This window comes from Halichoerus grypus, chromosome 10 (assembly GCF_964656455.1).
Source record: "Halichoerus grypus chromosome 10, mHalGry1.hap1.1, whole genome shotgun sequence".
In the NCBI taxonomy this organism is placed as follows: domain Eukaryota; kingdom Metazoa; phylum Chordata; class Mammalia; order Carnivora; family Phocidae; genus Halichoerus; species Halichoerus grypus.
In genome coordinates this window covers 19,718,524-19,743,565 of record NC_135721.1, presented here as the reverse complement: position 1 = coordinate 19,743,565, position 25,042 = coordinate 19,718,524, and the positions used below count along the sequence as shown (strand labels likewise).

The 25,042-nt window shown below is 56.1% G+C and overlaps 1 protein-coding gene and 1 long non-coding RNA gene across 3 annotated transcripts in view; one reads left to right on the top strand and one right to left on the bottom strand.

Moving 5' to 3' along the window:
* Positions 1-5,276: 5,276 nt before the first annotated feature.
* Positions 5,277-8,465, bottom strand: LOC118547081 (uncharacterized). Its single transcript, XR_004922933.2, has 2 exons — positions 8,301-8,465; positions 5,277-5,632 (listed from the first exon to the last, which is right to left on the bottom strand). It is a non-coding gene; the product is annotated as an uncharacterized LOC118547081 (long non-coding RNA).
* DNMT3A (DNA methyltransferase 3 alpha) overlaps positions 6,416-25,042 on the top strand; it is a 102,346-nt gene continuing 83,719 nt past the window's right edge. The window contains exon 1 of one of the 2 annotated variants that reach the window (XM_036110232.2): positions 6,416-6,553. The gene's annotated coding sequence lies outside the window, so the exon portion shown is untranslated. Of the gene's footprint in view, positions 6,554-7,048; positions 7,148-25,042 lie in introns of those variants that run through there. The other variant, XM_036110230.2, reaches the window with a different exon arrangement.

The following is a 25,042-nucleotide window of genomic DNA, read 5'->3' as shown; positions in this document are numbered from 1 at the left end:
TTCGTATGTTGAAACCTAATGCCCAAGGTGATGGCATTAGGAGGTAGGGCTTTGGAAGGCTCTGCCCTCATGATTGGGATTAAAGCCCATATAAAAGAGACCCCAGGGTGCTGGCTTGTCCCTCCCACCATGTGAGGACACAGAGAAAAGATGGCTGTCCATGAACCAGGAAATCCTCATCAAACATCAGATCTGCTGGTGTGATGATCTTGGACTTTTCAGACCCCAGAACTGTGAGAAGTGAATGTTTGTTGTTTTGTTTGTTTGTTTGTTTGTTTTTTAAAGATTTTATTTATTTGACAGAGAGAGAGACACAGCGAGAGAGGGAACACAAGCAGGGGGAGTGAGAGAGGGAGACACAGGCTTCCCACTGAGCAAGGAGCCTGACGTGGGGCTCGATCCCAGGACCCTGGGATCATGACCTGAGCCGAAGGCAGACGCTTAAAGGCTGAGCCACCCAGGCACCCATGAATTTTGTTGTTTATAAACCACCAGCCTCTGGTACTTTGTCATAGCAGCCCAATGGATTAAGATAGGGTTTGTCTGATGTCTCCTCAAGATTAGATTCAGGTGATGCATCTTGGGCTGGAATATCATAGAAATGATGCCATGTGGTTGTCACGGCTTCCTGTTAGGTGGCATACCATTTCAATTTGGCTCATTACTGATGATGTTAACTTTAATCACTTGATGAAAGGGATGTGTTTCAGGTTTTTCCATTGTAAAGTCACTCTTTTTCCCTTTGTAATTAGTATTTTGTTGGGAAGTATTTTGAGACTATGTAAATATCCTGTTCCTCATTAAGCTTGCAATTAATTCATTTATTTCTAGCAGTGTGGACTCCTAGATTCCTATTTTATTTGGTGGGTTGTAATCTGTTGGTATCATCGTGATTCTGATGCTCAAATTTTCCCATATTTTGCCAGTGGGAGCCCCTCCCCTGTACCCCATTATTCTTTGAGCACTTCCTTACTTTTCAGTGTGACATGTTCTGGGCTCATCTTGTTCCTTGCTTGGCCCCACTCTGGAATCTGCCATTCCTCCAGAAAGGCACAGTTCTTTTTAGTAAAGAATGGTGTTTAGAAACTAAGATCTGGGCATGAGGTGTGCTCATTGCTGGGGAGGTTTCATTGCTCGTAGGCGCTCTCCGTGGACAGAAAAAAGAATCCATCTATAGAGACACAGACAGACATGCATATATACACACATATATTTTACATCTATATTTTTATGTCTGTCAAAGCACAGTGTGAGGCTCATGTTGGAGTGAGAGGTAGAGGCTGAGGTGTCTCCTGGGAGAAGGGGCCAAACCAACGTCTAGAAATGGGGGAGGTTCATGACAGTTGCTGTGGGAGTGGGGCCTTCGGGGGGCTGGTTGCTGGTCCACAGAGTTCCCAGAGAATGAGCTGACATGCCTGTCTGGCTAAGGCTTTATGGAAGTGATATCAAATCCCCAGACCTAGGGATGGCTCAAGCTCTGAAGGAATCCCCAGGAAGATGCAACAGCGCCACCAGGAAGTTGGCGCTCCCCGAAGGAGACTTCTTCCCTGTGGGCCCTCAGGCACGGCCACGGAGGACAGTGAACCGGGGAGACTCTCTCAGGACCAGGCCCGGGCTCCCCCGTGGAGAAGTGAGCCCTGGCAGCCCAGCCAGCAGGGTGTGGTGTAGGCTGTGGGCTGGCAACCCCCGAAGGATCTTCCCCTTCTCCTCTTTTGCGAAGTCAGTCCTTACGGTGGATCATCTGTTTTCTCTCTGCCGTCATGGACTTGGTGTTTTGGGGTAGTTATATTTATAATTTAGCCACCGTGATAGATAAGAAGCCACATCCACCTCATTGAGAGAAATGCACATTACTCAGAGATCCTGATTTTAGAGCTGGTCATACTTGGATCATCTTCCTTTGGGAAGGAGATCAAGTGCATTTTTAGTTGTAGATGGCGTGGGTTCTTCATTTTAGTAAGAACATCTTAAAAATATCTCTTTTATTGAGGTGAAATTCCCATAACATTAATCATGTAAAAATGTACATTTCAGTGGTGGGTAGCACATTTGCAATGTTGTGCAACCACCATCTCCATCAGATAGCCAGAGCGTTTCGAAAGCGCGTACACGAGGAAAGAAGGTCCGCGTGGATGCTGGGCAGCCATGGGGGGACGTGCAGAGTATCTGCCCAGCACCCCTTGCTTTGGGGGACAACTCTGCTCCTACTCCCTGGGGCGCTGGCTGGATCTGTCCATGCGAGGGCCACCTCCTGCACTCACTTATGGGCGTGGGCATGTGACTCATGCTGTCCTACTGTTTGTAGAACCTGGGTCACGGTGGGCTTGTGACCAAGGCCAGAACAACTGAAGTGACCCTTGGAACTTTTCTGCTGGGGATGGCCCCTTGAGTGAGGGTAACAACAAAAAACAAAACAGAACAGTTACGTGTCTCAGACCTTGAGACTTGAGGTGGGGGAGGGGTTGTTGCTAACAGACGTGGAGCTTCATGTCCTAGAAGCATTGGGGTGCTTCCGGAGGGGAAAGAAAACATTGTTCTTCCACTGGGATTCTGAACTGGGAGAAGGTAGCCTGAGACTGCTGGCCACCATCTTGGAATCTGATGCAAGGAGGAGAGAAAGTGCCAACACAATGGGGAGCAGACAAGCGTGATGGAGACAGCGAGCTCAGGAGGTGGCATTTGAGTCCCCGGATTTACCTATTCCTGACTCTCCAACCCTGGGCTTCCCAATTGTCTAAACTCTAAACTACTGAATCCCTTTGTTTAAAATCTAGTTTAGGCTGGGATTCTGTCCCATGTGACTGAGAGTCTTGACGAATATAACAAGCCACATGGAAGGTAGGTGGAAGTGTCACCATTTGCTATCGATGAAGAACCTACGTGGATAGTGGCCTGTGATGCAGCTCTCCTGGTGGGTGTGACAAGCAGTGGGTATGAAGATGACCCAAGTGGTGAGTCACTGTGGAGTTGAAATCACCCAGCAGGATGGTAGGTGAGCCAAGTCCGGACATCAGGGAGGGGGTGCAGCAAAGGCAGGTGGAATAGTTTCAGAAGCCGACTGATGGAGAGGACATAAGGTCTAGCAGAGTGTGGGGGGCCAAGGGTAGAGTCTCATCTGAGTCAGAAGTGTGGGAATGGAGCCTTCCGCTGGAGTCGCCGGGTGGAAGATGTTAGAGGAACATGTTGTGGGTGAAGGAGTTGCTGCTGCTTTTGCTAAATGTGGCTGGTTCTCCCTGCTTTGAGATCCGTGGTAGTGTTTACTTCCTGGATCCCAATAGTTGAATGGAGCTGTGGGACTGGTTCTGGCCAATGAGGGACGAACAGCTCTGTCAGTGTGATACCCTCCTGTGCTCTCCTGGCGATGGTGGCTCTTCTGTCAGCCAGGGTCCCAGAATATTCCGTGAGCTCTACCCCTCTGCAGACTCGCCTCAGACATGTAACAGGAGCAGGAAAAGTTATGGTTTTTTATATTTGGTACACTTAATTTACAGTTGTGCCATGCTCAATTTTTTTTATTGTGGTAAAATATGTGTAACATAAAATTGCCATCTTAGCCATTTTTAAGTGTAGAGTTCAGAGGCAGTAAGTACACTCACATATTGTGCAAGCATCACCACCATCCACCTCCAGAACTCTTTTCCATCTTTCCAAACTGAAGCTCTGCACCCACTAAACATGACCTTCCCACTCCTCACACCCACCCCCCAGAGCCCAGTCCCTGGCAGCTACTATTCTACTTTGTCTCTATGAATTTGACTCCTCTCCATACCTCATGTACGTGGAATCACACAATATTTGTCCTTTCGTGTCTGACTTATTTCACTTAGCAGAATGTCTTCAAGGTTTATCCATGTTGCAGCAGCTTTCAGAATTTCCTTCCCTTTTTTTTTTTTTTTAAAGATTTTATTTATTGGGCGCCTGGGTGGCTCAGTTGGTTAAGCGACTGCCTTCGGCTCAGGTCATGATCCTGGAGTCCCTGGATCGAGTCCCGCATCGGGCTCCCTGCTCGGCAGGGAGTCTGCTTCTCCCTCTGACCCTACCCCTCTCATGTGCTTGCTCTCTCATTCTCTCTCTCTCAAATAAATAAATAAAAAAATCTTTAAAAAAAAAAAAAAAAAAAAAAAAAAAAAAGATTTTATTTATTTATTTGCCAGAGAGAGACACAGCGAGAGAGGGAACACAAGCAGGGGGAGTGGGAGAGGGAGAAGCAGGCTTCCCACAGAACAGGGAGCCCGATGCGGGGCTCGATCCCAGGGCCCTGAGATCACGAACCGAGCCGAAGGCAGACACTTAACAACTGAGCCACCCAGGCGCCCCAGAATTTCCTTCCCTTTTAAGGCTGAATAATATTCCACTGTATGTATACGCCACATTTTATTTATCTGTTCATCTATTCATGAACATCTGGGTTGTCTTCACCTTTTGGCTATTGCAAATAATACTGCTATGAACGTTGGTGTACAAATAGCAGAGACTATGAGAGTCTCTGCTTTCAGTTCCTTTGGGTCTCTACACGGAAATGGGATTGCTAGATCATATGGTAATTCCACGTTTAATTTTTGTGAGGAACCACCATGCTGTTTTCCACAGAACTTCTGTGATTTTAAGTCACGAAAATTTGGGGTTGTTTGCTATTGCAGGATAACCTAGCATATCCTGACTGATACTGCCCCTCGATCCAGATAATCTAGGATCAACCAGGATTCTGGTCAGACCACAGTGGAATGGACAGAAGTGAGGGGGTCTAGGAGCCCAAAGGGCTAAACCAATCAGAGCCAGACCCAGTGTGATGTGTGGTACGGAGCCCACATTATGGGCTCCCAGGGACTTCATCATAGATAGTTCTACTCAACAGAAACTTACATTTGCCCTTCTTGATCCTGAGAATTTCAGCTTGTGGAGAGCAACTATAATGTTTCAAAAGTGTGATGTGGTGATTTCAGGGTCAGATGAACCAGGCTTTGAATCCTGGTTCTGTGACTTCCCCAACTGTGTGGTTTGACTAAGCCTCAGTTTCTTCATCTGTAGAGTGAGGATAATATAAACCACCACACAGGTTTGGCAGAGAAATGCGCCAAGCCTGGTGCCTAGCACGCAGGGGCACTCAGGAAACAGTCGCTGCTATTTGGGGGCAGTATTATATAAGCCCTTGAGGAAGGGAGAGGTATGGCACCATCCTTCTAAACATGGTCTTCCCCTTAGCCCCGCTTTACAGTACTTGCGGATGCCTAGCTTGGTGTGGAAAGCAGAGCGGCAAGGAACCTGCGATGCACGCATTCATTCAACAAATGTTTACTGAGAACCTACTGGGTGCCAAGTGCCAAGCTACAGATGTGGTTCTTGTCCTCATGGGAGAAACAGCACGAGTCTCTGGAACTGGACAGGTGGAATCCACGGACAGCAGGGCCTGTCATCAGCGGCATGGGGTGACCACTCGAGTGAGGGTGACACTGAAAAAGGCCAGGACGATTGTGTGGAGAGTGGCCTCTGACCTTGAGGCTGGCGAGTGGGGAAGACTGGAGGATCTGGGAGCATTAGGGAGCTTCCAGAAGGAAAACCTCCTGGACGAAAGTTGGGCTCCATGTCTCAAAGAGTTCGGTAACTGTGTACCTATGCCCTCAAAGGGGTGAAGCTGGTGGGGGAGAAGGGAAAAGCAGGACTGGTTTCAGCAGTGAGGGCCTGAGTGCCCATCTCCGGGAGCCCCCGCCCACAAGTGGGATGGTGGGTGCCTGGGGAAGGGAGCACAACATGTCCTGGGTCAGAGAGCTGAGGGCACCGCCATGCAGCTGAAGTGCTCGGTGCACTGGGGGTGCACAGTAGGAGAGGCTGGGGGAGTACAGGCAGAAGTGGAGAGCCAGGCTGAGGGGATCAGGGGGCCCAGCACCAAGCCCTAGAGATAGCAGTTGGGGAAGTGATGAGCAGAGGGTGGCTGTGCTGACAGAAGTAGAGAGAGATGCCCCAAGTCAGAAACCTGGAGCCCGAAGTCTCTGGGAAATGAGAACAACCCCCGCGGGAAAGGGGTGAGTAAGTGTGAGGGTGGAGTGTAGGTGTGCACAGAATCTTAGAGCTGGAAGGGATCTTCAATGTCATTTAGTTCAACCTCCCACCCCATGAGGTCTTTCAGTCTTCCACTGTCCAACTGAGGGCACTCAACTCTACTTGGACACTTCAAGGTATGGGGAGCTCACTCCCCCTAAGGGGACTCATCCTATAGAGGTGCCCGAGCCTCCAGGACGGCCTGGATGGACCTGGCGCCTCGACCTTGGCCCTGTCGAGTGGGCTGGCCTCCATTCGGCGGCGGCACCTGGCGGGGGTGGCGGGTCGGGTGGGGATTGCGGTGCGGATGGGCCGGCGCTGCTGTCCCCAGCCCCAGTGCTGAGGCAGGCAGAGTGCAGTGGGCTCTGGTGGAGGTCGGGAGAACTGCAGGGTGAAGGCCGCCGGGGGCTCCGCGGGCTGCTGGGGGGAGGCACTTGACACCGGCCCGGGGAGAGGAGGGGCCGCTGTCCCTGCGGCCAGTGCTGGATGCGGGGACCCAGCGCAGAGGCAGCGCCAGGTAGCGGGGTGCCCCGCGGGGGGGGGGGGGCGGAGGAGGGCTGCAGCAAGGCCCCCGGCGGAGTGGCCCGGAGCGCGGCCGCGGCGGGGTGCCCAGGCCCAGCGCAGGGTCGGGGCACTGTGGGGTCCGGCCCTCCGTCTCGCAGCGTGCGGAGACCCCCGGCGGGGCCGCAGAGGCCGGGAAGTCGGGCCGAGGGCGCTAGGACCGGCCGCGCGCCCAGGCCGCTACCGCCGCGGCGCCCCGGGGCCCCCCAGTCGGCGCTGCCTCCCGGGCCGGCTCCGCAGCGCCGGGGCCGGGGCCAGCGCGGCCGCGGGGGGCGAGCAGCGGGCGGAGGCCTGGGCCCGCGGGCGGCCGGAGGGAGGGAAGGAGGAAGGCGGAGAGAAGGGGTGGGAGGGGGGGACCCGGCAGAGGAGGCGGAGAGAGGGAGCGCGACAGCGAGCGGAGGGAGGGAGCGAGCGAGGCAGGCAGGCGGGCCGGGAGGGAGGGAGGGCGCGCGGGCGGCGGCGGCGGCGGCGAGAGCAGAGGACGAGCCGGGACGCGGCGCCGCGGCACCAGGGCGCGCAGCCGGGCCGGCCCGACCCCACCGGCCACACGGTAATGAGCGCCGCTGCTGGCGGCCCGGGAGGCCGGCCCGGAGGCGGGCAGGGAGGAGGGGAGGCCGGGCGGGGGGCACAGCGGCGGGCAGTGCCCAGCTCGGGGCACGCTCCCGGACCCCTGCAACTCGGCGCCGGGCGCTCGCGGGGCCAGGGCTGCGGGCGGGGACGGCGGGCCGGGCTGGCCAGGGCGGCGCGGGGGATTTGAGGGTTTGTTTATGTCCCCGCGGGCTCGGCAGGCGCCCCCTCCCGTCCCGCCCGCTCCCGGCGCGGAGCCCCCTCCCCGCCCCCGCCCGGCTCCGGGCTCAAGTTCAAGTCTATACAATGCCGCGGGGGGCCCCCCTCCACCGCCGGCCTCAGCCGTGGTGCCCGGCTCGGCGCTGCCGCAGGGGCCCCGGCCTGGCCGCCCCCGCCTTCCGGGCCCTGCCCCCGCCCCGGGGCCCCGCCTGGGGCCTGCGGCCGGGGCGCTGGAGGGCGCGGACCCCGACCCGGAATGATCGGCTCCCGCCGCGGCCCGCAGGGAGCGGGGGAGGGGGCGGGGGCCGGGCCCCGCGCAGGCTCCGCGGCGGCGGCAGAAAATGGCAGCCTGGCACGACCCGGCCCCCCGCCCCTCCCCCCGGCTCCCGGCCCTCCTCGGCCCGGCGGGGCGGGGGACCCGGGAGGCCCCCGGGGGCGGGCCGAGGGGTGATCCGGGGGCCGGGCCGGGGAGCGCTGCGCAGCGATCCTCCTCCGGCCACCTGTGGCTGGGGGTGCGGGGTGCCAGCGGATCTGGGAGGGGCGGCGGGGGTGGGGAGAGTGCCACTTTGGGGGCACACCTCCCCGCGGAGGGCCGGGCGGCGCGCGGGGGGGGGGACGTCGTGCCTGGCTCCTCCCTGCCCCCGCCGCGGGCCGTGGGAGCCGGGGCGGCGGCGGCGGCGGCGGTGGCGGCGGTGGCGGCGGTGGCGGCGGCGCCGCAGTGTGGGGGCGGGGCGGGGGCGGGCGAAGATCCCGGGCCGGGGCTCCGGGGGCCGGAAAACGCGGGGATGGGAGCTGCGGGCCAGGGCCAGGGCCAGGGCCGGGAGCGGCGCGGGTGGGAGCGCCCGGGGTCGCCCCCCGCAGCAGCACCCCCCGTCGTACACACTCACACGCACGCGGACACACTCACGCACACGCACCCCCGCTGGGCCGGTGCAGACGTGTCCTTGAAAGCTTCGCATCTGTACAGTGAAGGACGAGGCCTCGCAGAGGCTGCAGATCGGGGTCTTCGGCCCCGCGGCCCCGCGCCCCAGGAGACCCCGAGCTTCGGAGCCGTAGGCGGCCGCGGTCCGTGTCCCGCCCTCACCCCGGCTCCCCTCCCCCAGGCCGCCCTGCCCTCCCTCCCCCTCGGCGCGGACCAAGCTGGCGTGGGTCCAGGGCCCGCCCCCGGCCTCCCCCAGCCCCCCATCGCTGGGGCCCGCGGCCCTCCGGCTGCCAAACTGCGTTTCGCTTTCCTGGAACCTCCCTTCTTGGGGGCACCCACTCCCCTCCCACCCCCTCTCTGTTATTTCCCACTTTTCTCTCCATCCCCACGTCCTTCCACCTCTCTCTACTGCAAAGCCAGTTGAGTAGGTGTTGGTGCCCTGGTTGGGGAATGGGGGGCTTGCTGAGTCTCGGGGGCTTTCTTCCCCTGCTCCTGAGGGGAGCCCCCTGTGGCTGCACCTTGACCCAAGATGGCGTCCAGCACCCAGCTGGGCAGCTCCGGCCTCAGGGCGGGGGAGGAAGGGCGGCGGGGGGCGGGGAGGGGGCGCCCAGAGCCACTCCACGCGGCCCCTCTCAAACCAGCAGGGACAGGAGCCTGGACGAGAAGCGCCCTCTGCCCTGTGACCCAGCTTGCCCCTCGCCGCCATGCCCAGAGACTGCCATCAGCATCCCTGGGGGACTGTTCGGTCTTCATGTTTCACCCTGGGCTGCCAGCGGCCGGACCGGCCTCCAGCCTCCTGGGCCGGCGGGCTGTGAAGGGATCCTGGGATCAGGTGCTGCTCGCCTGTGCCTCCTCCCTTCCAGGCAGATGGGACAGCTGCAGCCAGGGAAGCTTTTCTCCCTAGGCGTTGCTGGAGTGTGAGGACTGGCCTGTGGGATCTGGGGAGCCCAGCTGTCAGGCGGAGGGACCCTCTTTGGGCTTGTCCTCTCTGCTGGCAGGGGCTATCTTCTGGTGGTTTCCTGAGCTGCCTGGCTTTGAGAGGCTGCGGTTGTCAGGAGTTGCTGCTAGGTTTCTGGGGCAAGGGGGTCCCCCTCCGCCTCCAGGTCCCGTTGAGGAGAGCCTGGTTGGGCTGTTTGACAGGCCACTCTGTGCAAGCGTGAGTGTGCGTCCATGTGTGTGCATGTGCTGCTCCCGGGCAGGGGCCGGCCGACTGTGCTTCTGCTCTGCCACCTGCCTGCCTCCCTTCCCCGGCCCCACTTCTGTGGGCCCTGGCTCCCTCTCTGCACTCTTGTCCAGCTGCTTGGTTCTTGTCTGCAGCCACTCCTCCGATGCAGAGCCCCCAGCTCAGGCTGACCCAGGCTCTCTCCTTGTTTTCCAGCCCAGGCACAGGGCGCCTGCAACAGGAGGCTGGCCTTAGAAAGGTGAATTCCTTCTAGAATCGAGGAGTGCCGGGTGCACAGTGCGAGGGCTGCCCCCCGAGCCCTGGAGAGGACACCGGACCGCACTGTGGCCATCTGACAGGGTGTCCGCGGACAGGATTCCTCTGTGGGGTGGGGGTTGGACTGGAGCTTGGAGGTCCGTTCCAACTTTGAAATTCTATGGCTCTGATTCTAGTGGTGGAATTTCAGACCCAGGAATGGGGGTGGGGTGGTCTGTTTTCACCACACAGCGGTAATCCGGAAGGGCTTCCAAGGAGAGGAGGTCTGAGAGAGCAAGGCCTCCTGGGGGATGGGGCTTTGAAAGGAAAAGGTGGCGTGAGGGGTGGGGGCCCTGCAGGGAGAGAGGTTTGTCTCAGGTGTCTCCACAGAGAGTGTAAAAATACAGCCTCCCCGGTAGACCTTCACACGCGTGTGTCCTTCTGTAGGCTTCCATGTGTAAATCCGTGTGTGTATATAATTTCTGAGGTTCCCCCCCCCAGTCCAATTCACAATATGCTCTCGAGTCCCTTGTGGATATTTGCCTATCACAGTCACACATCACTGCCAATGGTCCTCTGAAAAAGGCTGCAAGAAATGCAGGACAAGCTATAAAATACTTGCCCAGGGTGACTTGGCCCTTGGGGAATTTACATTCTCCCCTGCTCCCGCTCTCTCCCATAAGCCTGTGGTCTCCACAGGACAAGGCCCTTGACTTGGCTGCCTCTGGGTCCCCCATCAGACATTTAGCGGGACCTCCATGGGTGTCTGCTGAATGGTGGGGGAGCTTGCTACACATCTGTGGTTTTGGTCCCTGTCCTCTCCCTAGCTGTGGCCAGGCGAGGCTTCTTTTGTTGGGAAGCATGTAGGGAACTTGGAGCAGTCTTAGCTGCTCCCCATCCCCAATGGGTAAGTTAAGAATAGACCACTCACTCCCCATCACTGGGCCTGAAATTTTTTTTTTTTTTTAAGATTTTATTTATTTATTTGAGAGAGAGAATGAGAGAGAGAGAGAGAGCATGAGGGGGTGGAGGGTCAGAGGGAGAAGCAGACTCCCCGCTGAGCAAGGAGCCCGAAGCGGGACTCGATCCTGGGACTCCAGGATCATGACCTGAGCCGAAGGCAGTCGCTTAACCAACTGAGCCCCCCAGGCGCCCCTGGGCCTGAAATGTTACCATTAGTATCCAAGCCTTACAATGTAGGGTTGAAAGAGAACTTTAAGTGCTAAGAGCACTTGGAGCTGGGTTGGGGGATGTTTGGGGGTGGGGCCAGGCTGGGGTTGGGAATTCTACCCAGAGCCTGAGGCCAGAAGAGCCGATCCTGCGCCTTTCGCTGTTCCCTTCCTGCTGCTTGTGCGGGCCTGGGGTCCCTGACTCTGAGTGTGGTGTGTGGCGCGGCCCTTGGGAATTGGAGCCCCCACCTGCCCTTTGAGGCTGGGCATCTCCGTGGGCCTACGTTTTGCTGCTCCTGAGGGCTTTCATGGTAAACTAAGGTGCTAGATTCCTTTCCCCCCAAATCTTGAGGGCTTGTTTTCAGTCAGGTCTCTGACTATTTTTCCCTAAAAAAAAAAAAAGAAAAGAAAAACCAAAACCAAAACCAAATCTGAGACCCATGAAGTGTCAGAGATGTGTGTGTGTGTGTGTGTGTGTGTGTGTGTGTGAAGCCTGCCTCCCCTTGGCTGAGTGTTGTGGGCAGGACAGGGTGGGGTGCACGTGTGTCTGTGCAGACTTCTCTGCAGCCGCGTGGGGAGGGAGGTGACTTGCTTAGACATGAGCCCGTTTCGAGGCAGCCGAGGTGAGGGCCCTGGAGTCAGCCACTTCCCTGCCTCGAGATCCGGGGCAGCTAACTTAGTGGCTCTGTGCCTCAGTTTCCTCACCTGTCCCGTGGAAATGCGACGTGGCTGTACTTAAGGTCGTGGTGAGAATTCCAGAGCACGGTGTGTGTCCCTCCCTTAGCGAAGTGGCGGTCTGAGGGGTTTGGGCAGCGTGGGGGGACCAATGCTGCAGGAAGTGCGCTCAGAAGCCTGGTCCACCGGCCTGCCTCTTTTGCACAATCTTGGACAGCAGAGGAAAGGGCTGATTCTGATTGACAGAGCTTCAGAGGGGAGGGCTCCTCAGTGCCATTTGGCAGTCGGTTCCCCGGTGTAACGGATCACACCGCGAACAGGTTGTCTGTGTGCTCACCTTAAATCCCTCACGCTGTAGTTCCAGCTCTTTCTTCGGTCCCGTGTTTGCTTGCTGAGCATTTCCTGTGGGCAAGGCCCTGTGCTAGGATTTGAGGGGCCACAGAGTGAGTTAGGATGAGCCCAGCTAATTAATGACCACAGACCAAAGTCACAGGAGAGGGAGAAATAAAGCGCTCGAAGGCCAGTGAGGTCACAAAGAACTGAGGGGATCAGGGAAGGCTTCTTGGAAGAGGTGGTACCTAAGATGGGCCTTAAAGCACTGAGGTGGGGCTTCCAGGCTGAGGGGAGGAAGCCAGGCTGTGGGGGATGGGGTGGCTGGAGTGTGGAGGAGATGCTGGGTGGGGGTGGGGGGGTGGGAGGTGGAGTGGGGCCCTGGGTGTGCTGGGGGCCAGGCTGAGGCCCCACATCGATTTGGGGAGAGCGGCCCCTGTGCTGTGTAACTCCTGCTTGTCCTGTGGACAGTCGTTTTGAACTGCCCTGTTTGTAGTGGTATTGTGGGGTGGAGTGGGGTGGGGAGAAGCCAGAAGGACGAAAGGGAGGGCAGGGAAGGGGCCAGCTGAGCTCATTTGGTGTAGGCTCTTGATGATCCCTTTATATTCCATAGACTACTAGCGCTTAAGAGCTCAGACTTGGAGGGAAAGAGAGCATATTTAAATCACACCAACCCCAGGGGGCTGTGGAAGTTAAGGGGAACGGCAGCCAGGGTAAGATCGACATGCCCATGGTTGAATGGGGAGGAGGAGTGTCCCTGGCTTGGCCTCCCATTGCTTCCCCTCACCCAGGCTGAGGTGCTCCAGCCTCCAGAACATTCTTGCAAGGGGCTACGAGTAGGAGGGAAATGGGGGCCACAGAAGCTGACTCTGCCCTTCCCTCCAGTCTCTCTCCGCCACACACAGCTGAACTGAGCCCCCGGCTCCGAGGGGATGTGACCCGGGCATGGCTGCAGGTGCCTGGCAGCCCCCAGCAAGGACAGCTAGTGGTCAGGGCCCTCCAGACCACATCTCCCTTGCTGATCACATCCAGGCCAGGCCTGTCTGGAGGACAGCGACAGGGGGAGGAGGTGCAGACGTCTGGGGCTTTCCTAACTGAATCCCAGTAGGGAGTGGAATTTTTTCTTTCAACCATAGCTCAGCATGGTCCACTCCTGTCCTGCTGAGGTCCCCTCTGACCCCTAAGGCTTCCCAGCCTTATTTACTTCTATACCCAGGTTCCTATTTTCTCTTTCCTGCGGTCATGGCCCTGCTCACTGTCATCCCTATTGATTTTCCCTCTCTGTTTCTGTTTCAAATGTCAAGGTCATTTTTATTCTGAGCCAGTTGTTAGTCACCCTGTCTGGGTACACCGAGGGGACAGAGGACCATCTCTGCCAGCTAGTAAGAGGAGGGTCAGAACTTGGGTGTTCTGACTTCTACTCTAGTTCTCTGCTGCTGTGGTGTGTGGATAGATCTGGGGCTTGGTGCAGATGTTCTGGAACTAATAGCTCACCTAGATCCCTGTGCTCCAGTGGTCCTTACTTGAACAGGTTCAAAGATGCTGATAGGGGACGTTATGGGACGGTGGGGTCAGATCTGTGGTTTACTGAGCACCGAATTGGCCCGGGCCGTGTCACGGTGAATGTCGGGGAATGCTTGGGCTGGGAGGCTGGGGCCTCTGGAAGTGTTCCTCCCCTCAGAGGTTCCCCAGAGGACCCTGAGAGGGCCCTGTGCCTGGCAGGAGGGATCCTCCAACACTCCAGCAAACGGAACCTGTTGGGAAGGGGCTTCTTGAGGGAACGGTCCTGTGTGATTAATTTTAGAGATTCTGAAAGGATAAATACGTTTATGGATAAAGGGGAATCTATTTAGATTCCCCTGAGCCAAGCCTTTGAAATGTGGTAGTAAGCATGTCTATTCTGATGTGTGAAATGTCCACGATATGGTGTTGGGTAACCCACAAAAGCAGTGTGCAGAGTGTAATCTTGTTTTTGTAAAATCCTTTAAAATAAATACAAATATACATGGACAGAAAAAGTTGTTCTGGGAGGATACACAGCAGACCTGTCAACAACGACTTTGCCTTTTTACTTTATATACTTTATACATCTTTGTAATCTTTGAAAAAATGTAAACGCACATGTGTTACTTTCTTAATGACAACAACAAAAATAAATAAAACCACACTTTTTAAATATTTTTTTTTAAAGATTTTTAAAAATTTATTTATTTGACAGAGAGATAGCACAAGTAGGCAGAGCGGCAGGCAGAGGGAGAGGGAGAAGCAGGCTCTCTGCTGAGCAGGGAGCCCGATGCGGGGCTCGATCCCAGGACCCTGGGATCATGACCTGAGCCGAAGGCAGCCGCTTAACCGACTGAGCCACCCAGGTGCCCCCAAACCACACTTTTTAAAGCTTCTGGGTAAGGACATGAAAAAGATTTGAGTCATGCTAGGGTTGGAAGGACGACTCTTTTTTATAATGGATAAGAGGTGAGCTTGGAGACTGACAGCAGAGGGTGGGGCCACTCAAGTACCTGTCCTTCCTGGAAGGGTTGCAGGGAGAAATAGTACAGCTGCTGGGAGGCCTCTAAGCAAAGGCTGGGGCTAAGTGGGTGAGTGGAAAATAGGCAGCTGGCTGAATCCCCGTCTGTGCCAGGGCCAGTGGGCCAAGTTAGCTTGATAGGATGGCGACTTGAACTCTCAGTTCACCCAGGATGGGAAGCAGATCGTTGAAGGCTTCGCTCTGGTGGCTCTTGTGGCCCAAATGGGTCCCTGGGAACCGGAGGTATAACCAGGGCCGGGTCCCAGGGTGGAGCTCAGGCGACCCAGCCCTGGCACAGAATGGCCAGCGTGGGGAGCCGCACACAGGGAGGACAGAATGGGGCTTCAGGAGGCCCCAGAAAGGGATGGAAAGGGTTCTGGGGAACTCATCTGGCATGTGGGCTCAAGCTGCACCCAGCTCTGTGATCGGGAGGCCCATGAGTGGGTGGCAGTGACCCAGGGGACAGGGTGGAGAGGTGAGAAAAAGCAGCTACAAATTCCTCTGTCTGTTGCTTGGCAACAGCCCCCACCTTCCCCTTCCACAGCCCCCCGCTCCCAGCGCCAGCCCCCACACATGGGTGCTCTCTGGGAGTTTGCTTTCCCCTCTGAGGCTGCCCATTTAACATGATACGAGAAAGGGTATGCGTCCTTGTCTGTCTCTGCCCCACCCCTGGATTAAGGCAGGAAGATAAATATGATACCATGCAAGCAAGCGCGGAGCAGGTCCCTCTGCCCCACTCCCCTTCCCGCGCCCTGAGCCCCCTGCCACTAGGGGACAGAGATGCTGGGCCCAGAGGAGACTTGGCAGGCCGGGCGGCGGGCAGACCTGGATGCGCATCTCAGCGCTCGGAGCCCGCAGTTCCTGTCCTCGGGTCCTCGGGCCGGTCCTCGTGCGGCAGGCTCGGCATCTGTGCATCAGGCAGGGAGAAGAGCCTCCGCCTCTCCCCCGCATTGCCCGAATCAAATGCACACTGTCTGAAACACAGCGAGCGCTGGTCCTGGCACGCAGTAGGTGGCCAGGAGATACGAGTTCCTTTTCTTTACGTGGGGTCACGAGAGGGCTGCATGAGGGTTTCTGTGGGGACCGGGCAAGATGACCCCCCGCGAAGGCCCTGTTGCTCCCTCAGACCCCACCAATGTTGTCTGTCATCCTCCCTGTAGGGGTCTCAGGGCTGGTGGATCTCAGGCCCTGGCTGCCCGGTCTCTGGGCCTTTCATCTGGATGCACGAACTTCAGTCTTGTTAGAGTCCATGCCCACTGGGGCCCTCGCTGGTCCCCTAAGCCCTGGGCCTCTTCTCTCGCTCCCCTCTCGTCTCTTTGGGCCCAGAACAGGCAGTGACTCTCTGCTAGGTTCTGGGCCTGCTGGCTCTGCCCCCCGGCCTGGAGGCATGGAAGGGTCTAGACCACAGCGGGCCTGGCAGATGGCACGCGGATGGATCCTAGTGGGGTTATGACCAGCGACAACGTGGTGCCTATTGCCATCCCCTCATGCCCGGCTCCCTTCCCATCTGGTGGTGGCCTGAGGGCCCACCTGGTACTGGAGGCTCAGCTGGGAAGCCCACTGGGGCCGGGCAGTTGCTTCTCTGTTTTCTTCGGTCAACACCCTCTACGCAGCCTGGACTCCAGGAGAGCTGGGTTTCCGTGGGAGCGAGTGGCCAGGACCCCACCTTGGCAGGCCTGGCAGCTCTCGGGTTTCTGTCCAGAGGTCCCCTGCTTCAGATCCTCAAATAATGTTCATCTGTTCCTTTACTCAAGACCTACTATTCACCGGGCACTGGCCACAAAGATGAAAGGGACTGAGGCGGTCTCTAAGTGCCCAGTGAGATGCGTCTGACCAGGGCGACTATTAGAATCCAGGCTGGTGGAGAGAGCTCTGGACACCACGGGGGCTCAGAGAAGGGACGTCTCATTCAGAAGGGAGAGAAAATCAGGAGGGGCTTTTTTTTTTTTTTAATTGAAATTTAGTTGACCTATACTATTAAATGAGCTTCAGATATACAACATAGTGATTCAACAATGACATGATGACGTGCTCCTCACGATACCGTTCTAAAGCGGTGATGCTTGAGCAGAGCGTCAAAGGGCAGAGAGCAGTGAGCCAGGGGGTCAAGGGCACTTTCTGACCTGGTGGGATATGAGGGGTGGTGGGCTGTGGGGCCGGAGGGCGGGGCTGGAGCTGGGCCGTGGAAGGCTGGGATGTAGCCCGCTGGGATGTCGGGCTTGGAGTAACGTGCCCGCATTTATACCTGAGAGAGCCCCCAGGGGCCTCCGGGCGAGAGGCTGGGGGCAGAGGGAGCCTGGGCAGAAGGGGAGAGCAGTGTGGGCATGGAGGCGGGGCACTTTGTGAGGCATTTCGGGAGCAGAGCTGAGCAGAGCTGCCAGGAACGGCTGGGCCATGTCACCTGGCCAGCTGCGTGGGTGCAGGTGGCAGCCGCGGAGAGGCACAGGTGGGGGTAGGCTGGGAGAGCCCTGGGGGTGTTTCACGTGGGGGAAGGGACTGCAGTTGGGGGGCCCAGCGTGGGGCCCCGTCCAGCATGACGGATTAGAAGGGCGGGCACATTTTCTTCCATAACTGTGGCCACCCCTGTATTTTTGAGGAGGGAAGTAACTGGGGGATCCTGATGTCTGGGGCCCTGAGCAGGGGCTTGTACTTCTCAGGAGCCCCCTCAGAAGATGAGCCTCGGGGCGCTTGGGTAGCTCAGTAGTTAAGGTTAAGCGCCTGCCTGCCTTAGGCTCAGGTCATGATCCTGGGCTCCCTGCTCAGCGGGGAGTCTGCTTCTGCCTCTGCCCCTCCCCCTGCTCATGCTCTCTCTTGCTCGCTCTCTCAAATAAATAAATAAAATCCTTAAAGAAAAAAAAAAAAAAAGATGAGCCTCAAGGCCTAGACTTGGTCCCTGGGCTCCCTGGCTGCAGGACCCCGGGTGAGTCCTGTCACCCTTTGAGAACAGTATGTGAATTGCAAAGTTGGCATCCACCCTCCCTTCAGAGGCAGGCCTGCCGAGATAGTTGGGGATTAGCTGGGGACAGGAGTTTTGGGAAGCAAGTAAAAGAAACAAACAAAAACTTTCTCTAAAATAGAAGTGAGTCTTCTGTATGTCACGGGAAAGGCCATTTCCAGAGAACTTCTAGAAAAATGACATGAGCCAGGTTAACACCACTGAGAGAAGAGGCAGAGTGTAGCATCGTGCCAGGGCCACCAGACCCAGTGCCGGACAGCCAGGGGTCTCACCTTGGCCCTGCCACCTCCTAGCTGCACCCTTGGGCAAATCATGCCATGCTCCTTAGCCTCAGTTTTGCCATCTGCAAATAACCTCACAGGCTTGTGTGAGCTTGTTTGAAACACTGCTTCTTGCACTAAACCTGAGTATTTTATGTCACTCGTCACACTTTTCATGTCCCCCATCTTTTAGAAGAATCCTTATGCGGTTGGCCTCACGGGTGTTCGAGAATTAACCTTCAGCCGCGCGGGTTCCCGGTCTGGTGCTGCGGACGCGCCCGCGTGCGTGCCCCTGCTTTCCCGCTCTCGCTGGCTGAGCTGCTTCTTGCTCTTTGCCTCTGGGAGGCCTGTCCCACCTCAGTCAGTTGTCTCCTCAGTCAGTTGTGAGGAGTTCCCTGTCCTGGGCAGGTCCATTTATCAAGCTCCATGGACTCTCAGGCCTGGGTCACCCTAGTGTATTTGAAGAGCATCTAGTGGGTGACATGGGAATTAGGGGAGTTGGTTCCTTTTCTCCTTAATAAAGGGGGGACAGAACTGCCCACGGCTGTGTGGAGAGCAGAGGGCGAGGGAGGGAGAGGCTCTGCACTGTGCACGGCCCGGGCGGAGCATGGCTGGGACCTTGCCCAGGAGCTGCCTCGGAGGGCCAGGGAAAGGGCTGCAGGGCCCTGGTGGGGTCTGGGAGATGAGCTTGGGGTGACCCTGTCTGGACAGTGAGGCCAGCTTCCTCGGGAGCGGCACACATGGTGACCATCGGCTGTATCCTGGCCCCCGGGGCATGCGGCCACGCCCAGGGGGAGACCTTTGAAGCATCTCTGCCTTCTGGAGGAGGCTCTGCTGGGAAGATGGCTTCCCCGCCTGGGGCTCCCATGGTGGTGATGTCAGCAGGAAGGCCTGGGCCGGAGTCAGGCCGTCTCTGACCGAGCAAGGGGTTGGGGTGGGGACCACGCTCGATTTGAGTGTGGAACCCAGTGCTTCTCTGGGTTTGTACGGACCTGCGCGTGTGCCCCGTCGGAGGGGCAGGCCTCTGGAAGCTGGGCAGATATGGACTGAGGGTGTGGGGGTGTAATCAGATGAAACGTAGAGCGTAATTAATCTGGCATGCCCTTAATGGTATGCATAATTGTGCTGCATGGTAATTAGGTGTCAATGGTAAGCAGTTCACATAAATGTTTTTGTAATTGGTATTAATTTTGCAGAGGCAAACTAAGTTTATGCGGTTTTTCTCTTCTTGCTCTGTTAGTTTTCTAGCACAGGCAATTCCTAGCTCTTGGAGGAATTCTATTGCAAATGTTTGTTTATCGGGCGATGTTTTGTGTTTTCTCTCGGAACAATGTTATGAATGGTTATGAGGTTCCCAAGCTGGTTTCCAAATGCCTCTTTGGCCCAGACCGTAGGTGAAATGTATGACGCATGTGCAGGGGGCGCCTGGAGTGGGAGAAGAGTGTGTGTGTGTGTGTGTGTGTGTGTGTGTGTGTGTACCTACGTGTCTGTCTACATATGTGTGTCTCTGTGTGTCTCTGTGTGTCTGTAACTGGCTGTGTGTTTGCGGGGGGAGTGTCTGTATGTGTGTCTGTGTGCGCACACGCATGTGTGTCTGTGTGTGCACGTGCATCTGTCTGTGTGTATCTGTGTGTGCATGTGTGTATGGCCACGAGGACAGATTCTGGGCTCTGGTGTAGACGTCACCTGTCCCTGTGGCCAGGGCCCTTGGACTGGTTGTTTCGCGGCAGACTCGGGCTTGAGCCCCCAAGGGGGGCCTCTGGGTCAGGCCACAGCGAGCGAGAACCACTTGTGGGTGTGGTCTGAAGCCAGAGTCTAGGTTCTAGGTTTTCTAAGGACATGTCACTGGCCTTTTGGCCTGATTGATCACATAATACTTTTTTAAAGACTTAACATTTATTTAGTGCCCACTGTGTACCAGGCATTGTGCTAAATGGTTGACTGGGATTCTCGCATACCTTAAAATGGGTTTATAAAGTAGGGGCTCCTGTTTACTGCACTGTACAGATTGGGAAACCCAAGCCCACGTCTGTGAGGGGCAGAGCTGGGGTTTGAGGTAGGGACCGGCTGAGCCTCCCTAGGGCCGAAGTGGGGGATGAATGGCACCAGGGCTGCTGGGCCAGGGGCTAGTGATTCTGAGGGGTCCTGCCCAGAATCTGGCGCTCTTCTTCCTCCCCTTGGCCCCCTCCACAAGAGGTTTGGTTTTGGGTGGGGCAGAGGGTGAGGAGAAAGCAAACCAGGGACCAGTGGGTAGTTCATTTAGCAGTGGGTGGAGAGGACAGCAGCTCCGAGGCCCTGAGGACCCTTTGGGGGACATCTTAGTTTTGGCCTGGGAGGGGGTCAGGTGGGTGGTCGCTTGGTGTCACTTGATCTGGGAGGAGTGAAAGAAGCATGTGCAGAGATGGTGCGGAGAGAGCGGTCCCAGGCAAGCCGGGGACTCAGCCTCCAAGCGCCTGGAGGGGTGTGGGAGACCAGCCCCCCTTGCTCCCTGTGGTTCACTGACACCCTGACCTGGGACCCTCACAAACCCCTTCTCCCTGGGCATCTGGGGGCTGGTGGAGCAGGTGTACGTCCTGGCCTGAGAAAGGTGATGCAGGAGCCCAGAGCCCCTGAAAGTGGCCCTTTCCATTGGCACAGTGCCTCGGGGAACTCTGCTAAACGACCCCTAGAATGGGGCTTGTGGGGGGTCACTCTGGGCACCGCAGCACTGTGCTAGGGATGTTGCAGCTGCCTGGGAGTGACTTCACACAGTCCTCTCTGCCTCAAGGGTCACCTGGAATAGGCAGGAGGGGGAGGGCGGGAGGGGGAGACAGCTGTTGGCCGTTCAGGGGGCCCTGCAAGGTGCGAGGTGTGAACTCTGACCTCATCTGTTTGGGAAAGCAGACATGTGCATATACACATGGAAAGCAAAATGACCACACAACAGAAACTGATTAAAGACCCCTGGTTGGGTGGTCGAGGAGAAGCAGTGGGAGTGGGGGGTGCTGAGGGATGGGGGAGAGGGGGCCCTGTCAGAGGAGAGAATGGTGTGAGTGTAGTCACAAGTGTGGGGACGGAGGATGTAAGCTGGGGGACAGTGACTGGTCCTGGAACGATGGGGTCAGCTGGGAAGCGGGGGCGGGGGGGGGGTTCTGCAGTGAGCCATGGGCATAGACCAGGCCAGAGTTTAGATTTTACTGTGCGTGAAGATCACTGGCATCATGGGCTTTTTTAAATATCAGCTTTACTGAAATATAATTCACATACCATACAATTCACCCATTTAAAGTGTGCAGTTCGATGGTTTTTAGTACATCCACAGAGTTTTACCACTGTCGCTACCATCGATTTTAGACCATTTTCATCAGGCATCATAGGTTTTGACTGAGGAAGCCATGTGTGGAAAATCTTCACTGAGTGGCTGGGGTGGGAGGTCGAGGTACGAGAGGCAGGGAGCCCCGTTGCACAATAACCACCAAGGCCGAGGCCTGTGGTGGTGAGGGCCAAGGCAGAGGTGGGGATGGAGGCCTGAGGATCAGGTGGGGGAAGGGGGATCTCAGTTCTCTTCGGGGTTTGGGACTTCAGCAGCTGAGGGGAGGGTGCTACCACTTCCACAGACGGAGAGAAGCCAGAGGAAGCAGGAGGCATCCGGTTCTAGAAGAGTAGGATTTTAGTTGACTGCCAATCAGCCAGGTGGAGATGTTCGGAAAGTGGACTCCGAAGCCTGAGTGTTTCAGCAGGGGGAAGTTAGAGGGCAGCTGAAGGTCCAGCGGGACCCCAGAGGGTGCCCACTAGTAGAGACAGAGCAGAGGGGCCCGCGGGGTGGGAGAGTCAAGGCCGTGGAGCCGGGTGGAGGCATGGACGGGGGAGAGAGCCAGAGAATCCCCCACCCTGTGAACTTGCAGAAGCAGGGGTGTCTCGGGGCTCAGCAGTGGCGCTCAGTAGATGATTGACGTGCTGGAAGCGGGGTAATGGTTGGCTGGCACGGATGCTGAATTGAACTCAAGGACTGAGAGGTTGGAAAATGGCCCTTTGAGGCTGTGGGTGACCGTATCAGTCAGAGTCCATTCAGAAGACAGAAACCACATAGTGATTTGAACAGGAAAAGTTCACCATCGAGACTTATTAACTACAACAGGGGATGGGAGTAATGAGAGATTGGCTAGTGAGCAGTAAAACGAATGGCAGAGAATCTAGAAATAGCACATTTGAGACCAGCCACTAAGGGGAAGAGGCCCCCCAGGGCTGAGACCTTTGCTGGAAACCTGCCCCCTAGAACCCACTGGAAGCCCATCCTCTGGGTCCCAAGGAAAGCTGTGCATGAGGAAACATCTTGCTGGGGGCACAATTGCCACTAAAGCCCCCTCAAGGGGGAGTGTTGGGTGAAGCTGCTGCCGGTCACACACGGCAGAGGCCAGGCCCTGCAGGAGCCCGGTGCTGGCCGGGGCAGGACTGGGGGCAGGACTGGGTGTAGGGGAGCCACAGGGGCAGCGGGATCTGGCTGCTGGAGGAGTTGTGTACGGTGCTGGAAACCTCAGAGAGAGCACACTGGGTCTAGGGAAGACGGCTCCCTTTTCTTCCGTGTCTCTCCATCGCCCTCTGCTGGCGGAGTCTGACACCGGGCCCTCTGGCCAAGGAGAAATATTTCAAGGGCCTAGCTCCATTTTCACTGAGCAGGAAATGAAGGATGAATAAATCGATAACTGGCACCGTCTACTCCTTTGGCTGCACAGTTCATTTGCACCTTTCACGCACATTTGGGCCCCCCGACAACTACCAAATAAGCTATATTTCTACCTAGCAAGACACAGCTATTTTTCTCACTGAGGTTCTCACCCTTTTCCCCAGATGAAGAGTCCCACCAATCCTTGTATCAGCCACTGTCAACATGAATAACTTCTCAAATTCAATCACAGTCCCATTGACTATTCTCTTACCTAAAGACTAAATTATAGGGGCGCCTGGCTGGCTCAGTTGGTGGAGCGTGTGACTCTTTTTTTTTTTTTTTTAAGATTTATTTATTTATTTGAGAGAGAGAGAGCATGAGCAGGAGGGGCAGAGGGAGAGGGAGAAGGAGAGAGAATCCCAAGCAGACTCTGTGCTGAGCACAGAGCCTGATGCGGGGCCTGATCCCCAACCCTGAGATCACAACCTGATCCAAAACCAAGAGTCGGATGCTTAACCAATTACACCACCCAGGCCCTCTGCGCCTGCAACTCTTGATCTCGGGGTCGTGAGTTTGAGCCCTTAAAAAAAAGAAAAAAAAGACTAAATTATAAAGTTAACTTCCAACAACTGGTGTATGAAATAATGGGAAGAAGGAGGGAAAACAAGAAAACAGTTACCATGTACAAATAAACATGTATATATATCAAGTAAATAGAAAATATGCAAAACTACTACAGTTCTCATTTCTATATTTGTTTGCAAGGCCACATCTGCTGTCTGGCTCCTTTTTCCCATTGCCCACCCTACATTTCCTCTGCGCTCAGCTGGACACTCAGCAGGCCAGCCTTCTTTTACCTGGTGCAGTGACCTAAACCTAGATTCTCGAAGGATCCGAATCCCCGGTTGTCCTGTCTTCTTTGTTGTTGTCACTGTTACTGAAGTTTTCCCTTAACCTTAACTTTGGGGCATGGAAATTCTAAGAGGTAACTGAGAGAATCCTCTGGATTTCAGACATGGTCTCCCTTGCTTCTGTTGTGAACCAGCAACTCAGTTTCTCTTTGGTAACCAGCATCGATCACCCAAGCCAGTGGGGTAACTCCTTTTTTTTTTTTTTTTTTAAAGATTTTATTTATTTATTTGAGAGAGAGAGAATGAGAGAGAGCACATGAGAAGGGGGAGGGTCAGAGGGAGAAGCAGACTCCCTGCCGAGCAGGGAGCCCGATGCGGGACTTGATCCAGGGACTCCAGGATCATGACCTGAGCCGAAGGCAGTCGCTTAACCAACTGAGCCACCCAGGCGCCCCGTAACTCCTTTTTCTGTCTGTTGGTTCAGTGGCATAGGGATCCAAAAAAGCCAGGCTGTTGACTTGCCTTCCAGGGGAACCATGGTGGTGGGGATCATGACGTTCAGCACTCCTAGAGGGTTTCAGAGACATGGGGTGGGGGACTGGATGCAGGGGCCAACGGTCTGGAGCTGACAGGTGTGGATCACGGGCCACCTCCAGGGGAGGGGAGGACAGAATCTGACCCATGCTCACGGCCACCCCAAATAGGGGGTTCACAGGGCTGATTCTCACATGGACCCTCAGCCTGGCCCCTGACCCCGAGGGCGTGGGACGCCCATCTGGCTGCGGCAGCATGCGTGGCTCCCGACAGGGCATCTCCTGACTTGTCACGCTCAGAATTGCATGCTCCTTTCTGGAAGTCTGTACTGGCTCTTTTCAATGCCCAAGGACAACTTCAGCTCCTTACCAGCATCTATTTTGGGTATAAATCTTTTTTTTTTTTTTTTTTTTGCCTCCTTGCTTTTGGGGCTGTGTCATGGTAACCATTAGTTTGAGCAGAGGAGTCTGATTCAGCTCATCTCCGCTAGTGTGGCCGATAACATGGCAGCAGGTTTGGGGTGATCATAAATGCTCACACTGGTGCTCTGGCCTTGAGGGTGGTGTGAGAACCACAAGTCATCTTGTTGTGACTCCAGAGCCAGACAGATGGGCTTTGAAGTGGCAACAGGATGGCAGGACTGTTGGCCTGTTGCCAGCGGCTTTGGGTATTCTATGTGCAGCTGGTGGTTTGGATGGGAGAGACGTTTCTGGAAGCCAGAGTAATGGTATGATGATATGCATCTCACTCATGTTAAGAGAGAATGAGCAGTCCAAAGGAGAGATACTCATCCCTCCCCACACACATCCAGCCCAGTCTTGTGACCGAGAGAGGCTGTGGTAGGGGGGAAAAGACTTGGCAGATAGACATCTCTGTCTAGGAAGCCCTGATCGCTCCCCTCAGCCTTCTACTGGCCCCCAGCTTACCAGCCCTGGAGCTTATCACCACCCTGGGTGGCGTGGGGCACAAGATTACTCTCCTGCCTTCTGTCATCTACAGGAGTCATTTGCTCCTCCTCCCAAGCTCAAGTGGGAAATTCAGCTATGCAGCTGTTATCTGTGGGCTGGTGTCACAGCAGGGGCATAGACAGCTGATCTGGGGTCTATGCTTAGCGTGCACATCCATGACAGAGTGCTGCCATGTTTGTAAGGCCTCTGGAGTTAGATGGACCTGGATTCACAATCCTGCTCTGGAACTTTCCACCTGCGCTACCTCGGAGAGGGAATAAACCTCTTTTGGCTTCAGGTTCTCCTCCTATAAGATGGAAATAACAAGAGAACGTGCTTCATAAACTTCACAGGATTGTTGTGAGGCTGAAATGGGACAGGGCATGTCTCTTAGCGAGGGCCTGGCACATGGTGGGTACTCAGCAAATA